Source organism: Maylandia zebra, linkage group LG13 (genome assembly GCF_041146795.1).
Source record: "Maylandia zebra isolate NMK-2024a linkage group LG13, Mzebra_GT3a, whole genome shotgun sequence".
Lineage (NCBI taxonomy): Eukaryota > Metazoa > Chordata > Actinopteri > Cichliformes > Cichlidae > Maylandia > Maylandia zebra.
The window spans coordinates 11,139,528-11,158,780 of record NC_135179.1 but is presented as its reverse complement, the minus strand read 5'-3'; the positions used below and the strand labels follow the sequence as shown (position 1 = coordinate 11,158,780).

Below are 19,253 nucleotides of genomic sequence, written 5' to 3'. Positions count from 1 at the left end.
CCATCACAATGGAGACCAAAAAACAGAGAACATCCACCCGGACAATATGATAACAGTGTTCTTCTCAGTTAATAAACATTATATTTTACTATACTTCCTGCTTCAGCTTGCCTGCCTTATCTTTCTAACATTAATTTGACTACCTTTCTAGTTCCTCTACAGGCTTTCCAACAAAAGGTTTATCCACACTAACTAGTAACACTTAATTCTTATGGCCATGCCATAGTTTTTCTTCCTAAGATAACTTTATTTTAACTCTTTTATATCAAGTAATTCAGTAAGCCATTTAAGATGAATTAGTAACAATAGCACAGGAAACAATTCAAAAAAGCCTAAATTCTCTTATGTGTAGTGCTTGTGTTGTATTGCTGTGTGTGTTTTTTCTATGTGGGCTCCGCACGAGACTGCTTACTGTCAATCACCTGACACCCACGGGGAGAAATGGAAATCTCTGGCAGAGATATATGTCTGCTTCACATCCATGTTTGTCATGTATCTGGAGCCAGAATGTAAACTTCCATTTATTTACTTTAGACTCGGTTTGTTTGTTTTTTACATATTAAAAGCAAATGTTAAAACGTTTACTTTTATAACAGGAATTTTAACTGTAAATGGTATTACTAAACATATAAATTATAGAAGTTAAATTTGTCTCACTGAGACAAATTGTACATAAATTGAATAAATACTAACTTGAGATGCCTATACTAGCTTGAAGCTTGGTTGGTATGATCATGCATGTTCAAACTTTTTGCATTATGCTTAAATGGCAAATATGACCATCACAAGCATTCAGGGTGACTTAAAGTATGTTTGTGGCAAATGTAAATTCAACATTCACTGTTTCCTGTAACAAATGTCTGGATCTTTATCTAAAAAAAATGCTCCTCTGTGTTCACCAGCCAGTAACCTTGTCTGTTTTTAGGTGTTAAGAAGTTATGTGTTGACTTATGCAGCGCTTTTAGGATTTTGCCTGTAAGTGAAGGTGATGCGAGTCAGTTTAAAAAAAAAAAGCAGAAAGGTGCTGAAAGGCTTGTCAGAACTAATAATAAGTTGTCGTTCACTGCAAGTGTGTGGTTTACATGTAGCCACTGTGTCCATTGTTGATATGATAAATATTAGCGCTGTTTTAAGCAAGCATTAAATTTTATATATTTTACTTGTTTTTTAGGATTCTATTTCATTTCACACAGTGTCTGCTTATCTACTTATACTTAGCGGTCTGAAAGCATTTGGTCATGGTTCAAGCAGATACAAGGGAGCTGGGAATCTGTTTACACAGAAATTTATGTGTTTTGTCTTGCCATGTCATAATGTAAACCCTCCTGAAAAAAACACTGACATTTGGCAAGAGGAAGATGCAGGTTCCTGCAGCTATAGTGAAAGAAATCCTCTCACTTACATGAAAATCAGCCACTTATAAAAGGAGGTGTCATGATTCAGATGACTCTAGAGCCAAAGAGTTATGACCTGGCTTGATAAAAGTAAAAAACAAAACAAAAAACATAACCAAGCTAAAAATATGCAGCCTGTCTGAGTGAAGGCAATGAGAAGGAAGATGTGATATCCTCCCATCTTAAAAGCAGTCTTCCTCTTTCATGCCATCCCACTCTCCGATTGGTATAACAGGTAATTAGTGGTGTGTCATGGCCCTGGGGAGCTTAGGAACAAGGAAAAGGTGGGTGAAGAAAGAGACGGGGAGAGTGAGAGAGAGATTTCTGATTACCTGACAAGTTAGGGCTGGAAAGGCTACACTTAGCCCATTAAAGATTTTTTCTCCAGCATGACATTTGAGAGCAGCTGTGAAGCCGCGCGCCACCTTGCCATTTCCCTGTACACTGGGCATCCATTTAGGGACAGGGATGGAGAGAGAGAGAGAGAGAGAGAGAGAGAGAGAGAGAGAGAGAGAGAGAGAGAGAGAGAGGGGCCACCAGGCCATCTCAGCAGCACAAATGGATTTCATTCACCAAGGTGAACTATAGTACACTGATAAATGCACTTCCTTGAATGTCAGCAAATGTCACCCGAGAAGCCATTTGCCACCGTTTTAATAGCTTCCCTAGACTTACCGAGGGAGTGACAGAAAGTAAGAAGGTGAGGTGAGCAAAGGAAAATGATGAGTCACATTGAGTGAGAGACAGATAAAGTCAGGGGACAAACAAATGCACATATGCACAGCAAGGCACGGCACAAAACGATAGAGGGATTAAGGCAGGGAGAAAGAGAACAGATGAGAACAAGGTTGGGCTTTTGTCACTTCCACATGATTAAGCAATTAGCTATTTGAGATGTCTCCATCAAGGTGGGGGAACCAGACAGAAGTGGCTATTTAGAACTTAATCCCTCTCGCTTTCTCGTTCCCTCTTTTCTCTCTCGTCGTTGGACTTATCTCCTCATTTGCGTGTGTCTTTTCACCTGCGCATCCTTCTTCTTATTGATGTATTTTGCAATGTATGTATTTCTGTCTGCTTTTCTCTTTCTCTGCGTGTACGCACATACATATACAAGCACAGGCACACACTCACCCTTGACTGTTCAAGCGAGAGCTGGCATCATTAGGTGTAATGTGAGAACCTGCAAGTACAGTTGAGGCCTCTGCTTTCTGAGAACTGTCACACAACAAGACGGGATAAACACACTCAGCCACCTGGAATGTGTCGGTTAAATCAATAAAGGTAAAGCACACTAATTGCTGTTAGTTGGCAGCTTATCATTGTGAGGCTGCTGACTAACCTTTTAACTGTTGCTTCAAGTTCTTCTGTGATTAAAAACTAGAAGCATCAGGTTCAGCTTTCTTATTTGTGCTTCTTTTTTCTGTTTCTCTTCCATGTGCAATCCTTATTTTCCTTGCTCTTATTTGAAGTTTTATATTAAGTATGAAACCTCATTTTGTCTCCATGCACAACTTTTCTGTGCATGCACAAGCGCTTTATGCTTGACTTTAGTATGAACAAATACAGTGTGCGCGAATCTGTGTAGGTTGTTTTGACTGCATGAGAACAACGCTGGCTGCAGCCAATCCTAATCCCCCATTCATTTCCACCAAGCAGTTGCTAAGGTTACAAATTACCTTTGGTGCTGGTAAGTGGTTTCTTTTATGACACTGGACGCCCTAATCCTTTTACTGAATACATATTTCATTTAGGATTAGCACAACAACGGATACAGTTGTTCTTAGAATATTCCAACTCCAGCTCTCTGTTTTGTTCATGCTCATCAGGTACACCACTTGCATATCAACTCTGACTCTCATTTAAAATAACGGAATAAATTAATAAATAAGCCTTTTTATATTTTAGTCTGCACTTTCTTTTTCTCAGACTAGAGTTATGGGAAAGCCTGAGGGAAGTGAAACTCAATCAGCCAGGTACTGTTAGATAAGTAACAACAAGGCTTTTATCGGGTAAACAATCGATTAGACCACATTATTCTCTTTTACAGATTTCTATGGTGTGTTCAGAGTGTCTTTTTACAGATGCCAACAATGGAGACTGTTTCTTTTCTTTAATACACACCATTTTAAAGCTTTGGATTAAAAAAAAAGGGAAGGAACTTTTATGTTTTTCAGGAACTGAATTTCCCTGGTGGAAAATAACAAATGCTGGTTTTAGCCGATGGCTGACATACTGAGAATACTTTATGGTGCCTGAGAGGTGTCAGGGGGGCATAACTACTAACAAAACGAGTAGATACAATTTTATAATATATTTTTATTTTTAACTAAAGAAACATGACAAAGCTCAGATTTGAATACAATGAAAGCAAAGAATACAAATGATGTTTATTCATATGGGACATGTCAGGCAAGTTACATAACCCATAAAACAGCCAAATACGAAATGCAATGCAATACATTTTAATACATTTTACATAGAAAATTAAGCGTTTGCAATTTGCAACGAAGCAAATTATAAACTGTTTGTTTGGTGAATGAACATCAGTCGGTTGGAAATGCATGTTAGTTGTGTGCAGTGCAACTAAATGCTGCATCTGCATGTTTTGTAGGAACAGTTAACACACTACTATCGCATGACATGAGAGCTAAAGAGTGCAAATACAGTAAGACCTACACCAAAAAAACCGTTTTGGGTCTATTACCATGTGGGGATTTTCAGAGATACAGTGCCATTGTTAATTTTACAAGTTCTGTTTTCTTCTTCTTTGTTAGAACAATCAAATCATCTGCAGCCTCAAAGTCTGTTTGGAGGGGAGACGTTATAAACGGTCTCCTACAGTTGATCCCGATGGAAATGAAAGTGGGGATAGATTCTTTAAAGATCTTGCCTGAACTTGAATGCTCCAGTTCTCCCAGTTTTCAGGACTTTTTTGTTGACCTGGCATGCTTATTAGGATTTCAATCTGAGTCTTCAGCAGGAAATTCAAAGACAGAGTTTGATGACAGAGATGAGTTTGTGCCTCTTTCTTCTGTCTTTCTGTTGTGTATGATGTCAGTTTTCTTCTAAAGAGAAAGCAAATTTTAAGGCTGACGTAATGACACTCAAATACAGTCAGCTGGCTGAGATTACATTATCTACATTATCTGATATCTAACTCCCCACCTAAGTGCCTGAATAACTTACAATTTTGATAATTAGCTGTTGCTTACTGACTGACTGCCTGGCTGCATGACTGATGGCCATATTGACTGGCTGCCTGTCTGTCTGCCATACTGACAAACTGGATGACTATTGAGGCTCAGTCCTGCTATGTGGTGAGATCATCATCACTGGCAAGTGCAACAAAAGACTGATGGGAAGAGGCTGTCTATGTGTGTGTGGGGGTGTGTGTGCAAGTGTGTGATGGCTTCATTCCTGTATTAACACAGTTCTCTCTGTGGATGAGTCAGTAGGCCAAGCCTGACCATCATCCTCTCTCATCTCCCTTTCTCTGTCACACACATACACAAGAAATCAAAAAGCTCTCAGCACACACACACACACACACACACACACACACACACACACACACACACACACACACACACACACACACACACACACACACAAAATGTAGGCTTAGGGTGAAGTGGTGCTTAGAAGAAGCGAACTTGGGGTCAGGGTAGAGAGAGAGAGACAAGAGAAGGGACAGATAACACTTCTGTGGGAGACACTATGTTTTATTTTCAGTGCATCATAAATGGCTGTTTCCATTGACTAATCCTTTAATTTTAAAACCTGACATCTCCTCTAAACTATTCATAAACTACTCTACATTTTACAATCATATCATAGTTTTATTTTATTCCAGGGCTGACTCTTTTCTTCTGCTTTAAAGCACGAGCTATGAGATAAAGAAAGGAGCAGACACAGAGAAGTGACAGAAAGAGCAGAGCCAGTGTTAGGAGGAACACATGGGGGAGAGGATTTAGTGTAACACCCAGCTGTCTACCTGTCTGTCTGACTGAGGGAAAGTGGGGTTTTCAGTGTAACACAGAGCCAAGCTGTTCTCCTCAGCGGCGGGTAAAAGTGTGTGTGTATGTGTACTCTCCTTGCTTGCTTGGTCTCAGGGGCGCCATGGTGAGGAGGAGATAGGCAGACGACCAAATTCTCTCTCTCTCTCTCACTCTCCTGTCTCCAGTATAGATGTCTCTATATGAACACAAAGCGAAAGAGAGAGGATGAGAGACACAGAGAAAGAGAAAAACAGAGGGAAGGTAACAACAAAACAGACCCTCTCCATGCCAATGCAAAACCCCACTGTACCTCTGTTGGTCTCTCCTTCTGTTTTTGTCTTGTTTCTGTCAGATGAATCTCAATCCCCTGCTTTGAGGATATATGACTTCTCAGCTCTTTCTCTTCTTACAGTCTCTCTATTTCTTAAGTATTTTCTCTTTTTTCCCATTTCTCTATTAACCCCTTTGTTGTCCATATTTTTATCCCACCATCTTTTCTTCCCCTAAAAAAGGGTATATGAGCAGTTTTATGCATTTGTTTATTTATTTTGCTTTTTAGATTCATCTATATGTAACTGTTCTCTTTGTTAATGTATGTTTTTACATATTTAATCTCACGGGTTATCCTCTATGTGAAATTATTGACTACATGGGTTTTATTTAGCAATATGTGCAGCTGAAAATTCTTAGTATATGAACAGAAGGATAAAACTACCTTTATTTTGGTTTGTAAAGAGTAATTATAAATGTTGTATTAATGTCTTTTAATGTGTTACAGTAAATTTGATTTACTCTACATTCAACTAATGTATTCTATTATAAAGGGACAAGGTTAGTTTCCATTTCTTTACATAGTAAAAATATTGTTGATCATGTGATAGTATTTTCCATGTGTACATGTCTTTTTTGTACCCTGCTAGTTTTCCAAACCATGTATAAATCAATTATTTAAAGCAAATGTGACACCAAACTGGTTTTAAAACACGTTGTTATTGTTGTTTTATTAACAAAGCTGTAATAGAAAACTAACTGCAAAAGAAAAAACTTTTTCAATATGGACACTAAATATTTTCCTTGTCTTGTATAAAAAACTATTTTCAATTCAGATCCCCTTGTTAAACTTCACAAACTAGAAAAAGAAGCTGTAAAGTAAACTGAAATAGCACCTACCTGCCACCTGCAGAGACAGAAGACACACAAGAATAGAGAGCTAGAATGGCAAATACAATAGAGGAGGAAATGTTATCATATACGGCTTCAATGATTAATATTTTACGTGGTTTCTCAAGAGAATAATCTACATCATATAGAGATGCAATTTCCATAATGCACACATCCTCATTTCATTAGAGGAAAACCCTATAAAATGGTTAAAGGCCTGAATAATGATGCAGCGGCAATTAAAATGGCGGATAACCCAGCGGACCTGCAGGCAGTTATCCTTAATGAGATAATAATAATCTCTGCTCTTTTTTTCTCTTTTAACAACTTACATCATTGTCGTGCTGCTTAAATATGGTTTATGCTCCGGATTCATCAAAAAGAAAAAACCTTGATAAGGGGCGTAGGTGACTGTTTTGTTCATTCTGAGGGAGGTCGCTGTCTTTTTTTGATGACAAAATTTATTAATGATCAAATGTTTTTAAATAAAGTACAAAGAGTGCATGGGAACCTCTTTATTGGGTGAAACAGCTGAAGTTGTCCTTTATTGTTTGTTATTATTAATCTGATTCTTGGTGTACAATAAAAGTTATTTTTTTGTTTTTTGGATTTTATTTTAAAATGTGTCAGCTGTGATTCTGGAACAAAAAAAACCTTGAAAAAATCTTGAAGAAATATGATAAACTGAAGGGGGGAAAGTGTTGAACAGACAGCCTGCATGTGAGGATATAAATAGACGCGAGACTTCACAAGTCCAAACACAAAAGCGTTCTCAGGGAGCAGAGGAGGGATGCAAAGTGCTAAACTCACCAGCACCCAGTGACGTGGTGATACTGGTCGTTTTCCTGCCGGGGGAAGATTTAATAAACGCAGAAAAACAAACACGGTCTGTGCAGTGACGGGGTTGTTGCGAGGTGAGGACGGTGGCACACTGGACACATCCTCCTGTAGGAAGGAAGCGGAGTTGTGGAAAAAAAGCAAACAGGAGCCACGGACGGGTCTCTTTAACCCCGCCGTGAACTCGCGACCCTACCATCCGACTACTTCCCATTACCTCTGCACGACATTTAGCCCACATACCGCAGAGCGCTCACGCACACGCAGCATTGTGTGGGTCTGTTTGGATGGGGTGGAGGGGAGCAAGCGAGGGCGGCGGCGTGCTGTTCATGGAAGGGTCAAAAGAATGAAAACTACCGTGTTCACAGGGCAATTACAAAGTGCGGACGCTGGATGGTCTGTGCAGCCTCAGCCGACAGGGAGAGAAAATATTAGGCTGAAGCAAAAGGATTTCTTAAAAATATTTTTTTCTCACTTTTGGCTAATATTAAACTTAAAGTTAAATCTCTTTTTATCTCATTTGATGGTGGATTTAATGGGTAAAATCAACATTGAGTAAAAAACAAACAAAACAAGAACAACCCGTTCTGAAATTTGGAAAAACCTTTCTTCTTTTCTTTTCTTTTCTTTTCTTTTCTTTTCTTTTCTTTTCTTTTCTTAACGTCTAATTTTAAATTGTATGATAACGCAAATAGCCTGCCTCAAACCTCATTATAATCTCGATATTATTGCTGCATAACAAGAAATTTATCAAAAAGAAAAGCGTCACTATTTCCCAATCCAATCAATCTAAGTTAAGGCTCGTTATGAGCGTGCTGTACTAGTGCTCCAGTGTGAACTTATCTGAGTGAATTTTCTGCAAAGAAAAAAGCTCGTTTGGATCTTATTTTGCTTAACAACTAAAAGTCGCATTAAAGCAATAAAATAGTGACGCCTTTGATGACTCCCGTCAGAATTAATTGCTCTGCATACTGTCAGACTGTTTCATTAGGATGTTTACAAATCTGTCATTAGCTGTAAAGACTAATTATGGGTAAAGTATCAATAACTTTAAGCAATTGTAAATTTAATATTCATCTAATTTGGACTATATAATATTAAGACGTTCTGTTGCGCATTTTTACTTACTGTGCTATTCCGGGTGTTTTTCGACACTTACAGTCTATTGGACATTAGACAGCTTTATCCTATCTGCTGAAAGGCCAGCTGATACGCTACTGTGTCGAGCTCGCAATTTCAATCTATAGTGTTTTCTTCTACATGGCTGTGCCATAAAGGGTTACGTTCTTTTCTGTTAGATGTATATTTTTTCACATATATTTCTTTTTCTCTGATATATAGTCTGTGTCTAATGCTTTTAGATTATTTCTTCTTCTGATGGAGTAAAGCTGCCTCTAAATGTTAAAGATAATAGGTTAACTGAGTGGAAAGGTCGTGGTTGCTTAAGAAGAGAAATGAAGCGGCCACAGGAGACACGACGGAGGGCAGATCCACAACTACAGCTGCCACACATGAATGTTTGATAAGCGGGCGGGATAATGGCTTCTTAAATCAGTCAAACATAAACATCTCCATCACGCTCTGACATCTGCCATCCATAATAATCTAAACCTGAATAATGAACGAACAACAACAAAAACGCTGAAATATCTCAATGCGCCATATAGGAAGGCGGATATAGGTCAAGTTTGTTTTGTTCGGTTTATGTTAGTATGTATGTGCTATTGCAATACTTGCGGTGACTGTCGCTTTGTGGCCTGGGTATCACTTCAGGGTTTTTGTATATGCGCAAGTAAGCTGCACAGAAAAGATTGCAGGTCATATGCAGGCTCCACTGATTTCAGCAGCGTGTGTTTGAGCCCAGTGCATGAAAATATTATGGTTTCAGTAGTAAGGACTGGGTGAGTGCACAGCCCACTAACCTGATACAAACTACTGATACTGCAAAAGCCAATCAGCCTTGTGTGGAGGCAAAATTTACCCCCCACACACTCAGATAGGAAATAATAATAATAATAATAATAATAATAATAATAATAATAATAATAATAATAATAATAATAATAATAATAATGTATTTGAGCATTAATAAGTTAAACTAATTTTAATGACAGGCTAAAAAGAAAAAAAGAAAAATTGAGAAAATAAAATATTGATGAGATTATATATTAACGGTATGATAGAAGTTGTGTGTCTAATAATGGTCATTTTCTATTTAACCTGTTGCACCTTTCTTTTCTTTTCCTTTCCTTCCCTTTCCTTTCCTTTCTCCCCCCTCCCTCCCCTTTCTCTCAGACATCAGCTATTGATCCTGGGAGTCAAATGGAGATGGGTAGCCTACACAAATCAGATTGGACTGGCTCTGTTCACCCGTGAGTAACCGGCTCATCGGTCGCAGCATCCCTCCGTTATTATCTTGTAAACTAATATCTAGTTATAGGACGGTTAGTTCCGTTCCCCGTTTCTGATTGGCTGCTACGGTGACGTATTCGATAAACACACACCTAAGACTGTGTAAAAACAAAAGTCACGACACCTACGCCTAATCTGTTGCCTAGCAATAGATTGATGTAGCTAAGTTTCGGGAACAATTAGGTAAATAGTTCAGCAACTTCTTTTCTTCTTCTTTCCCCCTGCACACTCGGATGAATGCAGGTAACTTAAAACACCATGTAGCTTCAGTTTTGTCCACTGGGTATTCCATTAAACTTCTTCAAAGGCTGAGTGGCCAAACAATAAATAAATATTGCAGACTGTACTTACTAGACTTTGCATAAATATAAGTTACTTCGGATTAAATATTTATGTTCTCCAAGTGAAATAATTATATTTAAGAGTCGTCTAGTAGCCTCATCATGAACTTATATAAGGCAAGTCTGTTTCTCTGAGACTTTTTATTCGTTTAATTCATTCAAATAAACTTTAATATGCACCTGGGGCTGTCAAAGCAGCTGTGTTGTTAAAGTAGTTATTTCATATTAATATTAATATCCTTGAAGTGGAGTCCAAGTGGGAGAGTACCCTTAGATTATTTTCACAAAATCCCTTAAAGCAAAGTAAACGCTATAGTAGGCTAAATGATTTTAATGCAAGCCAAATCTATCCAAATATACAAGCAAAATAGGTAAACTTCTAAATGCGATTGTGCCTCACATAAAACCAACCCATATTTCTACTTCTGCCGAGAAAACCTTCATGATCCAACTTTGATACTGTTCTTTCTCTGATATGCTACCTTCCTGCTTGCCCGGGCACTCTGTGCATGAATTGTTCTCCCCAACAATAATTACAGCCGTGGAAGCAGACAATCCCATGCACACTGAGCGGATATGACATGGCCCACCTCTTTTACACTTCATGCCTACCTCAAACTTGACTTGGGGGTAAACGGGCAATCGAGAGGAGTAATGTCAAAAGCTGCAGTCAAGGAGAGGAGAGGACAGGGGAGAGAGAGGGGGAGAGCGAGTAAACCAAATTATGCCGCAAGCTAAGGAAGCCAATTTGAAACAACGGAAAAAGGCAAAGGATATTAACATGTTATTTGATCCTAGCAAGAGATTAAGAATAAACAGGAAATGTATCTAGATATTTAAAAAAAAAAAAACAACAAAAAAACTCAGAAACCGAACCAAGTGCAAGCTCAGTCACAATAAACATTCAAAAAAAAAAAAAAAAAAAAAACCCTCCACACAAACACAAAAACCTATGACAGTCCAAGGGAAACAGGATATGTGTTCATTGTTCTACAGGTGAGCTTGACACGAAGATGATCGTTCTCCTAAACTGCAAAAGAATTCATGGAAAATGGAAAATTTAGTTTAACAATTTATAAATTAAAATGTGAGCGAGAAAGATGCTAGGTGCATGCTTCGCTATCACACAATCATCCAAACAATCAGCATGTGACACGGAAATATGGGTTAAACTGTGACTGTGACCTTCACATAGTCACGCGAAAGGGGAGGGTGGATTACTCAGTCTGGATCTATAGATTTCTTACATTACTCTATTACAAACTGAAGCATCAATTAGAGTTTTATCCACTGAGGAAATTAGGCGCTGTAGGTTTTGTTGATGATGAAGGGCTATTCTATTGTGAGAGAGGCAGCAACTGCATGTACTAGAGCATTGCATGGTTAAACTTATGGCAAAATCCAGCATCTTATATTGTGGAATGCAATGTAGGTAGATGACAGGTTGAACTTAAATACAAAATTTAGATTGTTAAACCACGATGTGCTGCCAGAACAATTTCAGGTTCTTGACATCTAAAGTCTAAAGTCACTGGAAGGACGGGGCACAGTTCTTCCAAAAGTTCTTTGCTCATTTGATGTTTTGTCAGTTGATGTATGTGAAAGCAACTGCATATGATTCGTATGATTTTCATACTCTGCAAGCCATCCAGGGAGCCCTCATGAACTTTGGATGGGGGCAACATCATCCTGGAATGGTCCACTTTCATCAAGACAGAACTGTGTCGTAAAGCTAAAAGTGTTCACTCAAAACCACTCTGTATTAATATACTGCAAATGTTCCCTCTAAAGGGACAAGTGGAACCAGATTGTGCCAGTAAAGCGCACCCCACAGCATACCAGAGCTGTCAGTCCCCTCACGGAAGGGTCAAAAGTTCATGTTTTTCCTTTAATATGTCACCTGTCTGTATTTATAAAGCTTGTCTTATAAAAAAGATAAAGAACCCTAACCAGGCTCCCAAGCAGCCACAATGTAAATGTACTTCACTGAGTAAAAAAATCTTGTGGTTACAGTTTTATTCTGTAAAAGTGGAAAAGAAGTTTTAGCACAATTTTTTCACTATCAAAAGTAATACTGCAGTTATTTAGATTACACCTTTCGCTGATGTACTGGGATTTTATTGCTGTATAACTGCTGTGGAAGTAAAACATAAAAACATAAAACATGCATGATTTCCCACTAAAATGAAGGATTAATTAAAAAAAAACAGCACAAAATGAAAGTATTAAAGCAACAGTACCACGTGTTCAGTATGTGAGTATTTAAACTTTCTGTTATGGATGTACTGAGTTTACCTGTATTACGTCAATGAAAAATTAACTGGGGGCTGGAGGTGAAAGCCGCATCATTACATAATATCTTCAAATGATCATGTATTTGGGTGTAACATATTCTTCTTTAGGAGTGTTACATAGCTATAGTTGTCAAATCAATGTAACTTAACTGAAAACAAAATAACTGCATGAAAGTTAAAGAACTTTTCACCCGTCTTATGTGTATTTTTTTCTCATTCACATCTCTACTGCCATATCACTAGCTCGCAAATAAGTGGCTATTTCATTACTGAAATGTTAAAATGGAAAAGGTCATCTGCGGAGCATGTGGCCAGCCCAGCAGCATCTAAACAGGGGTTAAAAAGGCACTACGTGGCCAAAGTGTTGAGTTGCCTCGACTGTGTGCATGCTGTCTGTGGTATCCACATCTCTCACATTAGTAAGCTTTGAGAGCGACCTGTCAGCCACAGTAATTACAGCTTGTCAGCTCCTGTGACACCGGGCTAAAGGGCCATCTCCGCAACTCCTATCTGCATCTCAGAGACTGAGCGCTTAATCAGCCTAGACAGGCAAATCCAAAACAGTCAGATTTTTTTTTTATGTAATTCTGTACATATTTTTTTTAAGTACCAATCTGGTTATACTGTTAGTTCTATACAGGACAATTTGAGATCTACACATGCAGATTAATGAAGATTCTTCAGGGGTTAGGTGCTGGGAGATAAGAGTGCTGTGAGAGTAGGGGGTTGCTTTGCTTTAAAAATTGTTCAGCTGTTTAAAAAATTAAATAGGAAAACGTATAAGGCAAGGTGAGCATCATATGTAGCGCTTGGGGCAATGCATTCGATATGCAGCCATTATATTTATTTCTCTGTTTCTCTGTCTCCAAATCAGCCTATCCACCTGGAAGAGTGAACACGAGGCCTCCTCCAGCGCTGTGTCATATTGCTGCACATCTGTAACACGGAGGACCAGGCGCCTGAGCGGTTAAACCGCTGCTGGAAAGGGCGCCATGAGAAAATGCGCATTAAATACGTTGTTGACGGTATGAAGAAAGGGATTGTGTAAGTAATGACATTACTTAAAAACCTTCTTTTCCCTTTATAACAGATATGGAAATCAAACTGTTTTCTGTCACTTTTACCAGCAGGTGATAAAGTGCCAACAACCGTGAGAATATAGTTTGGGCCACTTTATCACCTGCTGGCTGCTGGTGGATGTAGATTTGGCAAAACAAAGTGTACATTATCGTGTGCAAACATATTTGACTTTACTTTTCTGTTTATTTTATCTTACAGTCTGTCAGATAACCACTTCTCAAAGCTAGAGGGTACAAATGCAAATTTTCCTTCGCAAACGAAGAATCAAAAGTTGGATTTTGGTTTTAGTCCTTCCTAAAATTTGGTGTTCCCACCTGTTTTTTTCCTTCTTTCTCTCTCTCTTTTTTAAATAATGACTGGCGATGAGGGAGAGACTAGACGAGTCTAATTGATTTTTAAGTGGTGTCTCTGTGGTCTAGAAGAGCAAGAGGGGAGTCCACTTCAGGGAGCTGCCAAACTCCTCTAGTTTGTACCTGAATTGAGGGGCAGTGATGTGTTGCTGATGCGGCTCAACAAGCCTCACTAGGGGCCAGACGAGGGGTGGACAGAGGGGCCAGAGCCCGATCTGTCCTCGGTGCTCTCGTGGGGATGGAGGGTGATTATAAATGAACTTACTTCTGCAGGGGCAATAAGCTGACATGTCAAGCCTCATTCACCAAACAATAGAAGACATATGGTTTGTAATACGTGCACGCAAACACAAACACCCTCTTACGCCTATGTCTTGTCTCAGAACACACTTCTAATGACTGTTTTTTTTTCTTTATCGATTAAACACATTTTAAGTAAATATATAGCCTACGTATAATTTTACGTTGTAGTCCAATATGTATTAATCTACATGGAGAAAAGCCCTTTTGCACAAATTTAAATATATAATGAAAACATTTGGATTCCTAACGCCATATTCCATGAAGAGGAGACGTACCCACACACAAACATGTACACACGCAAATACACACTGCATGCATGCATCATAGAACCGGGCCTGCAGAGAAAAAGCAACACTCCCTGAGTGAGCGGAAGAAAAGGAGGTGGGGGAGAGGGAGGCCGGCTTGCAGCTCCACTCTTCCAGGGTCTCACACACAAGATCCGGGCGCACGGCTCCATTGAGAACGAGGAGGCTTTTGCATGGAGGTTCATTAGAAGTAACGAGTTGACACAAGGTAAATCTTAATGTTGAGGCGCCTTTCTCTACCGGCCCGGGGAGGAGCCCTCATTAACTGTCGCTAACAACCCGTGTAAATACACTGATTGGACAGCTCCGATACAAGCTCCCAGCCCTGCCAGGAAGTCCCCCTAATGAGACCACACAATAAAAACAATAAAAGAAAGGAGGGAGAGAGAGAGAGAGATGTTAAAACTTTTGTAAAAGCTTTACTATTAAAGTTGGAGCCACGTTTACAGATCAGTCACATTTGCGGTGAAAAAATGTTTTAAATTCAATCATGGCGTTTTTCTGTTTCTTTAAGTTTAAATTTAGACACTATTGTGCGTCGTGCATGTATCTGCAAACGTAAACAGAGGTTTTGCCTATTGCTTACGTGATCACAAGTTGTTATTGAGTGGCTGTTTTAAGATATTGCAACCGACTTAATTGTTTTGGCGCTTGAGTTCACTATGGAATGAACCAAATCGTAACAGCGTCACATATGCAGGTCTAATATATATTTTTAATGCTTTTAAAAAATAGAATGCAGTTGTTAAAGCTGCTGACTATATGCTTAAATCGTATTTTTGCACTGCAAAAAATATCCAATTTGTTTTCATTTCGTAAAAATTTCCTCATATGCGGTAAAAAAAAAAAAAAAAAGAAGATATATTCCAGTGGCACAAATTTTATGCATAGCATTTTTTTTAAAGAAAGCGGTATAATATTTCTAAAGAAAGCGGAGTTCTGCATTTCTTGTACTAACTTAAAATTTTTACGAGAAACTTTAAACAGAGGCAGACAAAGTTATATCAGATTGAGATGTCTCCTTCTACATCCTTCTCCCAAATGTATGATAGAGCCATTCATTTTCCCCAAAATAACCCCGTATTTTTAAAACTTAGTGCTACATTAAATGACACCTTTAGACTGATACTTTTTACAGTGTGGGGAGAAAGCAGCGACTCCGTACCCTGGACTAGCCAGCAAAGGGATGGAGGCGATTGTGCGCCCGTCCCGACAGCATCACACATCTGCTCTGCAAAGACAGATCTCCCCGATTCTCGGTGAGAGAAAAGTCAGATAACACCAAATGTAACTTTTCTGATCTAAAGGATAGATTAGCCTCATATCAAGGTCTGTTAAGGTTTTTTTTATGCTTAATTCCATATTTTTGTTTAAATAAATGAATTGTCCGCAAAAATAATGACTCGACAACGTCGCAGACGGAACTTACAGACGTTGCAGCTCGATTTCCATCCTACTTTTGGACAAACTGACCAGTGAAATAACCGTGAAGCGGTGCCATCTCCAACGACAGCTTCCAAGCTCAAATGGTGACCGCTCGTTGACTGGAGCCAGCTTACAGCCCTGCAGGAGACAAGAACGAGCGAGGTGGGGGGGGGAAAGGTAATTCCTAATATTCTGAGAGAAAAACACAAGCGTTGAGTTTCCACGTGATTAAAATAAAATTGCATTTCTCTGTTGGCAGGATAATAATAAATGCATCCTCTGACGCGTGCGAAAATAAATTCAGCAGAAACTAGACTGCCTTGTTCTAAGAGAAAAGCAAAGGAGAAAACCTTTTTTTTTTGTACGTACCAGTCATTTCTCCAATGTGTCTGTGTAATGTTGAGATGAATCCAGGATGGAGCAGTAGGCACATGTGCCTCTCCTGTGTTTGCCAGGAGGGGTGTGCTGCCTTTTCTGGGAAGCTTCTGCCAAACCGGGGTCAACGAGGGAGCAAAAAATAAAACAAGACCCTTTCTTTCGTGCCTTCTCTTTCCCTCTTACCTTTTACAGTCAACACCTTTTCTTTCTTTCTCTCATCCGGTCCCCTTCTCCCTCTCTCACTCCCAAACGTGACGTAACATCAGCTTTGTTTATTTGCTCCCCTTATTGGAACAGACAGAAAAAGAAAAATAACTACTTAATGGAGATTAACGAGCACTTTTAGACGCAATATGTTCCGATAAGACTAACATATCGTGGTCAATGAACAGTATTACCCTATTATATTAAGAACTTTTAAAAAAAACACAGTAGTAACTTGTTTTATTTATACAAAACTTTTCTACACAAAGTTTGACATTCCATTTAACGCTCTGCCAAAAGGAATGGGAAGCGAGATCCGGCTGCTTAACAGACACGGACGCCTGTTCCTGCTTGACCAGCATATTTCCAGTTTTTAGCATGCAAAATGCTGTTTGTGTTGTCTTGTTTGGAGGTTTAGGCTGTAAGTAAACGGAGAAGACGCTAAATGCTCAATGTGCATTCAGAGCTCTCGTCCCCCGCTGCTAGGAACATTCAGCAAGCTCTCGGATAAACACACAATTACGGCAGGTGAATAAACTTGTTTGGGAGGTGTTAATTACATGCTTAACGTAAACAAAAGCCATGTAAAAGAATGTGAATTACCAGTGGCTTTTCTCCTTCAATCCCCATTCAGGTTTTACATTTCACCTCTAGTCTTTTCTAAGAGTGATTTCCGAATTGCCTGCGAGGGCTACTCCCAAACAAGGCTCCTCCAAAACATAATGCTACATAATACCTGCAGCCTTGGGTTGAATGGTGATCAGCTAAATTGGTACACCAGGAACCCGGTCAGGTAGGAGGCTTTGCATATTTGGAGAAATGCTGCTAAGCCCACACTCTCAACTTCATGTTGGGGTCGTGCATGTGTGTATATGTGTGTGAGAAAGAAAGAGAAAGAGGAGGGGGTATAGGCTAGGAGGTTAGTTTTAACACCAGCATGAAAATACCAGCCTTTACTTCCAGTCCACAGAGCTTTCCAACGGGACCAATTCAAGTGCCACTTGGAATTAGTCCTCCTGAGGTTCGTATAGGACAGCAGTGGGCAGGTTTGATCCCATACTCTACCCTGCCCCCACACGCACAAACACGCGCGCAAACTCCAGAAGTAACACACGAACCAAACGCCTGACCCTGCTGCAAGATCATCACAACGCCCACTCTGCATCACATACACCTCCAGACACAGACACTCCGCAGCCCACTCCTGCACGCACATGTTCGCACGAGTTAAAGCACTGCTTTACCTAAAACGCGTTTTAGTGCGCCAGTGTTGGCTAATTGCTCGGCGGCAATCACGTTGTTTAAGCGCGTCAGGTAAGGTTTGTGGTGGACATAAACAGGCAGCACTGACTATACATGCACACTGAGGTACTCACTGTCCCTCCAAGCTTGAAGTCGTTGGTCAGCCGGCAGAATGTGTAACTCGGAGTGGGGAAAGGGAACGTTTTGAATTCCTGAATGATTTTGTAGAAAGGCGGCTTAGGATCATTATGTCAGCTTTGCTGAGGGTGGATTAAGCGAAGTCCAGATTCTATGCCCTGCATACGGCTCTTTCACAATGTGAGCACTGTTCGTGTTAGACTGAATTCACACTATTTTAACACCCTATAAGCTCTGTCTAAATATGAAGCCGGTTTAGCCATAAACATGAAAATCACACCGCCGTGGCTACCACTACTACCACTAAAAGCCGAGTCCTATGACTGAATGTGGACATTGATCATGTCCTTGCCACTAGATCAAATAAATGAAATAGCTTTTATGTCCCCAAGAAGCTTTCATGTTGCCATTTGATTGTAATTCCAATACTAGCCTAATAGTTTTAATTAGAGGGCCGGGCCATAAAAAACGCGATAAACTGTTAAAAGGGCGATGCCACTGGCAAATTAGTTTTCCCACTACAATGCCGTGATCTTTGTTCAATCAACACAATGCTGCGCGTCGATATTAATTTGTAACAATAAATTCTGTTGGTTGGAGAGAAGGCAACGGGCAGGGGGCCAGGACTGCACCCAGCGTCCCAGAGGCAGGGCCGGGGACAGCAGGAGGGGGAGCGGCATCACTGCAGTATACCCCCGGACAAGTACCCACCCATCACAAAGTGACCACACAGAACAGCTAGGCCGAGTAAAGTCATGCGCGGATTATGTCATAAAATTACAAACATGCAGTTTTTTAGACCATCGACGGATCCAGGGCAAAAAACAAACAACAAACAGAAACAAAAGACAAAAACCCTCAAAGGCTTAAGGGACTACACCATATTTTTTTGTTTTTTCAAAAGAAAAAATAATGTAAAGCGATTACTTGTATCTATGAAAAGGAAAATGTAACCCAGAAGACTAACGCTTTCATTTCCGTCGCACAAAAATGAATGGAGTGATCAAAAGATTCTAAAAAGTAGCTACTACAGGAAAAACTATACAAAAACAATGTGCAAATTGACTCGCTTCTATTCAAAACGTGTATTCCCGAGTTGCAGTCATTGGTTGTCCATTTGTCACCCATTTAAAGCTCCCTCTGCCTCCCTCCCTCCCTTCCCGTCTCTGCTAAGCATCTCCAGTCTACATATCTTCTTTAGCTTTAACGAGCCTCGTTAAGATCGCAATAATATTCCACCCTCTAATTGCTCATTCCATTCAGCAGATAGGCGAGCATTGGCTTGTGCCTGATGCGCGCGATGCGGTGGGAGGGTTGCTGTGGAGATCGGAGACTCTGATAACCCCCCGTGCATGCTGCACAAGTGGTGAAAGCCTCGCGCTACGTACTGG

General features: G+C 39.8%; 1 long non-coding RNA gene across 2 annotated transcripts; it reads right to left on the bottom strand.

Annotated features, from left to right (window-relative positions):
* Window positions 1–3,690: 3,690 nt before the first annotated feature.
* On the bottom strand, window positions 3,691–19,234 carry LOC143421777 (uncharacterized). 2 transcript variants are annotated; one of them, XR_013101348.1, is made up of 3 exons: window positions 16,270–19,234; window positions 15,905–16,038; window positions 3,691–5,588 (listed from the first exon to the last, which is right to left on the bottom strand). It is a non-coding gene; the product is annotated as an uncharacterized LOC143421777 (long non-coding RNA). The 2 variants fall into 2 exon arrangements; XR_013101347.1 differs by having other exon boundaries at window positions 3,691–4,459; window positions 5,389–16,038; window positions 16,270–19,223.
* Between the last annotated feature and the right edge of the window lie 19 nt (window positions 19,235–19,253).